This window comes from Mercenaria mercenaria, chromosome 1 (genome assembly GCF_021730395.1).
Source record: "Mercenaria mercenaria strain notata chromosome 1, MADL_Memer_1, whole genome shotgun sequence".
Classification (NCBI taxonomy): Eukaryota; Metazoa; Mollusca; class Bivalvia; order Venerida; family Veneridae; genus Mercenaria; species Mercenaria mercenaria.
This window is the reverse complement of record NC_069361.1, coordinates 57,190,672-57,199,747: the sequence shown is the minus strand read 5'-3', so window position 1 is coordinate 57,199,747 and position 9,076 is coordinate 57,190,672.

Here is a 9,076-nt window from a genome sequence, read left to right as displayed (position 1 = left end):
AGTAAGTACGTGCATCATCAAGCTGAAGTACTTTCATCACGAATCCTTATATTTGTTTCAAATATGGACTTAAGGACATGTTTTGAAATCTTAAGAGTGACATGATAAGTATGTAACAAATATGGTTATATTTGGTGTTAAAAGGGAGCGAAATGTCCACATGATGACTGGCTTCGGACATTGCGACTTATTCGCAAATGATTTCATTTGATATTGGTATCTTGATTTAAACTTGATATTACAAGTTTTATCTTATTCATAAACCTTCTACTACAAGCATCCATTTCAAATTAGGATAAGGATTTGGGACAGACAGTTTGGAGACTCAGTCGAATTATCCGGCAAATTGCACCGGTCCTTAAACTTCATCTTTTGATCCCTAAAATATTTGTTTTATGTCTGAAGTGTGCCTTTTTATTATCAAGATAACGCTTATAAAGTATACCTTATGTGCCCATGGGGCGCTTTTAATAATTTACGAAAGAAAAACTCCCACACTTCCAGTTGATGTCTCGGAACATCATTAACTAACTATTTCAGATATTTTTGATGCTATCTGTTACTATTTTTAGAACTCCAGTTGCGTGGAATGGTCTAATTGTAATTTGCTCCATGAAAACATTCTAGCGAATAATTACCGGAAACTTTTAGCTTACAAGATATTACTCACACGATTAAGCACTGATGAGAAGTTGGCTGATATTTTTTGAGGGAATCTTGCTGTTTTTTCATAAATAAACAGGTAACATTCTTGAATAGTGAGTTAAACTATCTGATTCATGTCAGCGAAGGACAGAGACGTCTGGCTTATCAGCAATTGCATGAAAAGATGTTTTTGCTTCCGGTAATTATTGCAGGTGACTAATAGACTGCTTGTTTATAAAAATATTTTTGCAGCATTTTGTACCACCTGGAGAAATGCTACAGGATTGTTTGAGTCATGAAGCTACCGAGTTTCCGAGATATGTCACTTTAAAAATGTTTTACTGAATCCTTGGAAATCTCATTTACACGCCCTGATGTTGATCCAAAATATGTATCTTACGTTTATAAATAACAAAAAAGGTGAAAAATGGTATTTGATATCTGCGATAAGCCCGCGTACTTCACCATTTTAAACAAACACTTTACTTCTTAACATTTCAGGCATTCTGTCGATAAGCTTATTCAAGGCTGCCTAATTTCTAACAAGTTTTGAGAGCACTTCATAAATAAGAGCGAAGGATTCGCAATAGGTATTTTGTTTCATCGTCAACACATTAATAATCCATTTTCATCTATCTTAAATAACAGACAGAAAGATGGACAGACAGACAGATTGATGATATGTACGGTTGTACAGAATTCTTTATTAAAATGTATACACAGTTTTTGTATATCCTAGTTTTAAGCCTTTTCCGTAGAAACATTTTTGCTGCCACTGAAAAATATATTTCCAGCTTTTACAGATATTTTATGGTTAGCACCGTCAGAGAAGGATGGTTCTCCGCGTGTTCTACTGGTGTAGGTGTATCTGGTATTTTTCTATTGATTTCTCACGTAACATAATAGTTCAAAGTAAGTTCAAGAATTTTATCAGGAATGAATTGTTCAAGTGGAATCTCAAAGATTTCTTATCTAAGTCATCTAAAACGGTTGGATGAAAACCGACTCCTTTAACCTTTGCCTCTATCACCCGTGATGCAAAACATGCAAGATTTTAATGGTGTTTTACCACAAGTATGTTAACCTATCAAGAATAATTTGTTAAGGTATAATAACCAACGTTCTCCTGACAAGATTATTACTTTTTATAGATTCTCCAGGAATTACGTTTTGCATATTGAAATAAATTTTAATACTGTGATATTATGCGTATTGGTGTCGATTTTATAGTATACGCGCACATAGGTTTTGCACGTAAGTCACCAGATACTACGGTGTTCCGTTGTGAGCAACGCCTGCTCCCTATGAACACAAAGCGTGAAGGTATCCAGATAGCAACGGTGGTGAAATCGTGAAGATAACTGACAAACACATAATGTATATTTGCATAATGGATATCTGCATACTTGATGTACATATACAATTGACAAGTACCCGCCAGATACTTGCATAATGGATATTTGCATACTTCAGGCACATAATTATGTAACTGATAAACACATAATGTATATTTGCATAATGGATATCTGCATACTTGATGTACATATACTCAGTTCCAAAAGAAAGTGTGCACTTTTTAAGTTTAAATATTTCAAAAAATTCCCCGACGTTTTTGTTTCATTTTTTCATACACTAACTCTCAGGTAAAACTCAAAATCTAAAATGCACGCCAATTTGTTTACGAACTGATTTAAATTTTGGTACCAAACATTTTAAGTTTTCATGACAATAACCGAGAAAAAATAACAGGAAACTAAGTGCACACTTTCTTTTGGAACTGAGTGTATACAATTGACAAGTACGCGCTAGATACTTGCATAATGGATATCTGCATATCTAGGCACATGTGTAATGGACAAATACATATACTATTATTGCATACTTGATCTACATGTATTATTGATACAGACATATATAATTACTAGCACACAGGATACATGCAGACTGGATGCACGTGTGAACGGCATACCTGCATACTGTATGCATTGATATAGTAGACACATTCATACTGCATACCTGCATACTGGATACCTGCATACTAGATACCTGCAAACTGTATGCATTGATGCAGAAGACACATTCATACTGGATATTTGCATACTGGATACCTGCATACTGTATGCATTGATATAGTAGACACATTCATACTGCATACTGGATACCTGTATACTAGATAACTGCATACTGTATGCATTGATGCAGAAGACACATTCATACTGGATATTTGCATACTGGATACCTGCATACTGTATGCATTGATTCAGTAGACAGATTCATACTGCAAACCTGCATACTGGATACCTGCATACTAGATACCTGCATACTGTATGCATTGATGCAGTAGACACATTCATACTGCATACCTGCATACTGGATACCTGCATACTGGATACCTGCATACTGTATGCATTGATGCAGAAGACACATTCATACTGGATATTTGCATACTGGATACCTGCATACTGTATGCATTGATTCTGTAGACACATTCATACCGCATACCTGCATACTAGATACCTGCATACTGTATGCATTGATGCAGTAGACACATTCATACTGGATATTTGCATACTGGATACCTGCATACTGTATACATTGATGCAGTAGACACGTTCATATTGGATACTTGCATACTGGATACCTGCATACTGTATGCATTGTTGCAGTAGACACGTTCATACTGGATACCTGCATACTGGATACCTGCGTACTGTATGCATTGATGCAGTAGACACATTCATACTGGATACTTGCATACAGGATACCTGCGTACTGGATGCATTGATGCAGTAGACACATTCGTACTGGATATTTGCATACGGGATACCTGCATACCGGATACGTACCTATATATGTACTAGAAAAAGTAATGTTAATATCTGAATATTGATAAATACATATACTGGATGCTCGTGTATACAGATATAAGAATACAAATTCTCAACCCACACCGCCCTCATTTTTTGCGATCTATACGATCTATATTGAATCATTTAATAATTCCTGTAATTAGTATAACTATCGAAAAGCCCAACACCTTTACTCATCCTTTACATCGAACTATTTCGTTTATACATAATAGTCACATGTAGATACATGGCAACGTAAAACATGATTAGAAAATCATTTTCAAATTAAGATTAAAAGTCAATCCCTTCAAACCAAATTTCATGATTGTTATCAACCCCTCATCTACCGTTTTACGCAGTAAATCTTGTACATGTTCACCAGCTGATTGAGGTATTCGAAAAATGTGGAAAAGAATTTTAGAAGTGCATATTTTATGGGGGCATTATCTATCATTCGTATGAAACACCCGTGTACAAAATACCTGCGGTGAAAATAGAAGTCCCCAAAACATGCCCATAAAATTGCTACAAATTAATGCACCATCATTGTTGACAGCCGACTAGAGTTGAATATGTACCACGAAGTTAAACATACTCTTTGAGTGATTGAAGCTGTGTCTTCACAGTAAAGAATAGGTTCAATGTTGTGATAGATCGCACGATAAGCTCAACAGATAGTGAGTACATCTACAGATCGCTGGGTCATGAGTTCGATCCCCAGGCTAGGCATATGTTCTTCGAGACGATTTGGTGTCATCCTCCATCTCTGAATTATGTGGAGAAGTTGGCAGTCACTTGAGAAGAACAGGTTAGTACTGGCAAGGAATGCAGGAACACTAGTTAGTTTAACAGCCCGCCGTTACAAAACTGAAATGTTGTTGAAAAACGTCGCTAAGCACGAAACTGGGCTTGTCAAATTAAAACAAATCGCAGGGGCTTAAATATAAGAATTTTTTCGAGATGTTCTAATTTTTTTTTTCATTACAAGGTATGAATTCGCAAACATTAAGGATACAAATGCATTTGTTTAAATGTGTTTAATCAGTTAATTGCATACAGTAGTCTACTTTCTGTCTGTCCCTCTTCAAAACATGACATCCTATGGTTATTTACCATGCCACCACCCCACAAACGTACGAGGGACGTTGAGACATGCCCTATGGTCTAACCCCGTCAACGTTCGCAGTAACATAATTTATGAGACCGATTTTATTTGTTTACATATATACTACCTTTTTTTCATACCCACTCAGCTTCTACCTTGAATGATCCAAATCTGACCTTCGGCACCGGGTCGAAAACTGGTCAAACGGATAAATTAACAACAACACATGGGTATATCTGTAGTAAATAATGACTTGCTGTTTTATGAATCCACTTTTAAAATGATTCAGCAGATCATGCGGCGAAAAACGTTTATACACATCATTTATAAATCCATGAATCTACATTTTCCTTCAAGTGGCACGCTTATATTTTCCTTTGTTACTTTTGATGGACTTTCTTAAACAGATGTTGTCAATAGCTATAAAATGCTAACGAATGATTTTGAATGTTATTTTCTAACCAATTTTACTTATTCATCATTATAATGCATCTATTGCTCAAACAGGCACTTCACATATTTAGTCCCCGAAAGATATATAGCTGATTCCATTGATTCTATATTTGTATGGTTTGTGTTAACCCCTGAAAGCTTCATCTACATGTACTTAAAAAGCCAGACCTATCACTTGTTCAAGACAGTGTCGTTTTAATCATACACCAACTGGATAGACTATTAATAGAAAATAGCAGGGAAATCGCATTATTTCTTCACTTTCATTGTGGGTATAGCATTCATATTTTAAATCAAAATTCCGTTCTTTCTAAATTAAAGTGTAGACGCGCCTAGGTAAACTTCGTCGTCGGTATCCTTGAACAAATGAAAAAGGTATCAAAATGCTTTAAGGGTACATTTGTGTATATATTTTCTATACACCTTTTTTGCATGACGCATTAGTTTTATCTTTCTAACGCACATTAGTCAGCTCTGTTCTATTTAATTTTCTGTACTGAAACCCTACATAAATGTGTCTGGGGATGCACCGTAACGTTTTTTGTTCCTACATTAAACGAGTCAATGAATGTCTTATGTTAGATGTCAAAAAATCCTTCTTTGATAAATTGATTAAACAAACTAGATTTTTTTCGGACATCTCAAGTTTAAATGAAATGAAATATAATGAAATTCAATACAAACATAAATATAAAAAACGAACGATTAATTAGCATTTTAGATGACATGCAGTTTTGATAAAGTTCCTCTATGGGAAATATATACCCTTATTGTAAATTGTTTTGTCTGTTTTTGTATTCTCATGAAACCTCCCCGCCCAAACTTTTGGGTCATCGTGATATCAGTTTATAAGCACACCCAAAATTAACCACAAAACAAGCTCGAATACCAAATTTGGAGATCTTAATCATAATTTGTCTTGTGCCGACTGCCGTTGGGTGTTTTAATGCGTCATTTTTTATTTGATTTATAATTTTAGATGAAATCAAGAAACATCTAAAACGTCCACCCGGCTTTCAGGCTCAATTCAAATATTAAATTTTTATTACTTAAATGGTTAAATGGCGCTTGTTCTTTTTTTCTGATTGGACTATTAATTCACAATTTAATAACCTGCGCATGTCTAGTTAAATAATGATTGATTGCTTCTCAAATCAATTTAAAAACGATAGACGCATATATTTAACACAAATAAATATAAATCATTTCAGATTGAATTCGTACTATTATTAATAAAATAAAAACAACAGTCAAAATGCAAGTGTCAGACAGATTAAAGTAGTATTTGGTTTAACGCCGTTTTTCAACAGTATTTCAGTCATGTAACGGCGGACAGTTTACCTAACCTTCCTGGATTCTGTACCAGTACAAACCTGTTCTCCGCAAGTAATTGCCAACTTCTCTACATGAATCAGAGGTGGAGGACGAATGTTTTCAGACACAATGTCTTTAATTGTATCGTCGTCAAGGAGTACATACACCTCACCGGGGGATCGAACTCACGACCCCGCGATCCGTAGATCTCCGCTCTCCCTACTGAGCTTAGCGGGAAAGCTAGTCCCAACTGAAGCTGTCACTCCCGTATGTCACGTTTATTCCAGCCATACAATCAAGCCAATGCTAAAGACTAATATATAAACAGATATAATTAAGACCACTAATTTCATTTTCAGTGTATTCTTACCAGTGGATGAGCACTACCAAACAAATGAGGGAACATTGTGTTTCGTTTTTCCGACGCATTTCAATCTCTTCAATTTGAGTAATGTCAAATCTATTGCACCGAAGCGAAAGTTGCTTGCGAACCTTCAATGATGATTCATGCAAAGGCATCCTAGTGCTTTATTTCAGGAGGGCTTCATCATTAAAACGGTATGATATGATATAAGGAAGTAATTCTGTATGAATTTACTAAATTTCATTAAAATTACAGAGTAAGTTTATAGTTCCGTATGATAAATGGAACGGAACAGTATGATAAAGGGATGTAACTCTGTATGCATTCACGGTGAGTTTTGGAACGGTATGTTAAAGGGAAGTAATTCTGTATGAATGTACGACAAATATATATACAGAGTCCAGGGTACAATTTAATTGACTCTGGGAACTATTTTGGCCGAAAAGTTTACCAGTTGGAAGTTGAAATTGCACGCCTACGTATATTTTATTTCCGTCACGTAATGCACAGACTACAACCAATGATTGAACACTTTTAACTGTGTATTTTACTTACTCATTGATCGTGTTGGCAGGTCAACAGAAACAATTGTTTTCAAATGGAGCTGAATCATTATCTTTTTTTATTATTTTGAAAGCCAAAGCTTCGTCACATATAACAAAGTACAAATATGTAGAGACGACTCGAAAAGGAACAAACAAGAAACATTTAATGTTATTACGCACATCTATGTACTTATGTTTGTTGTTTATTCTTTCTGTGGAATTTCAAGGTATTCCATCCGTACTAAGCACTATTTAGAATCTTTACAAAAAATATATGTAGAGTGAATTTTCCAAATGTTAGTAATTTTCACCGAATCAAATTCCAGATAGAGTGTATTCATCATCAAGACCCATAGATATCGAAACAATGCACGATTCATATATGATATGTTTTCGTAAAAAATATTAATCATTTATAAATAAAAACGTTAATAAATACCTTACAATGTAATCTTTTGCCAGGCTGCAACATACTCATGACATGTATAGCACTCATATCTAGTATAGCTAGACTGATAGACAGGCTGCAGTATACTCATATCTAGTAGAGCTACTCACGACTAGTATAGTTACTCATGATTAGTAACGCCAGGCTGCAGCATACTCATATCTAGTATAGCACCTTAAGACTAGTAAAGCCAGGCTGCAGCATACTGATGACAAGTATAGCCAGGCTCCAGCATACTCATATCAAGTATAGTTACTCATGACTAGTAACGCCATGCTGCAGCATATTGATGACAAGTATAGCCAGGCTCAAGCATACTCGTATCTAACATAACCAGGCTCCAGCTTACTCATATCTAGTAAAGCTGCTCATAACTAGTATAGCCAGGCTCCAGCATACTGATGATAAGTATAGCCAGGCTCCAGCTTACTCATATCTAGTATAGCTACACATGACTAGTAACACCAGGCTGCAGCATACTCATATCTAATATAGTCAGGCTACAGCATACTTATGACTAGTATAGCTACTCATGGCTAGTAAAGCCAGGCTGCAGCATACTCATGACTAGTATTGCCAGGCTGCAGCATACACATGACTAGTAACACCAGGCTGCAGCAAACTCATATATAATATAGTCAGGCTACAGCATACTAATGACTAGTATAACTACTAATGACAAGTGACGTTAGGCTGCAGCATACTCATGACTAATATTGCCAGGTTGCAGCATACTCATATCTAGTTTAGCAAGATTGTAGCATACTCATATCTAGTATAGCCAGGCTACAGCATACTAATGACTGGTACAAGCAGGCTGCAGCATTCTCATATCTAGTTAGCCAGGCTACGGCATACTAATGACTAGTATAGCCAGTCTACTAGTATATACACATATCCAGTATAGCCAGGTGCAGCATACTAATGACTAGTACAAGCAGGCTGCAGCATTTTCATATCTAGTTAGCCAGGCTACAGCATACTAATGACTAGTACAAGCAGGCTGCGGCATTCTCATATCTAGTTAGCCAGGCTACGCATACTAATGATAGTACATCGCATTTCATATCTAGTTAGCCAGGCTCAGCATACTAATGACTAGTATAGCCAGTCTACTAGTACATACACATATCCAGTATAGCCAGGCTGCAGCATACTAATGACTAGTACAAGCAGGCTGCAGCATTCTCATATCTAGTTAGCCAGGCTACAGCATACTAATGACTTGTATAGCCAGTCTACTAGTATATACAGATATCCAGTATAGCCAGGCTACAGCATACTAATGAATAGTATTGCTAGGTTGCAGCATACTCAAGACTAGTATTAGCAGGTTGCAGCATACACGTAACT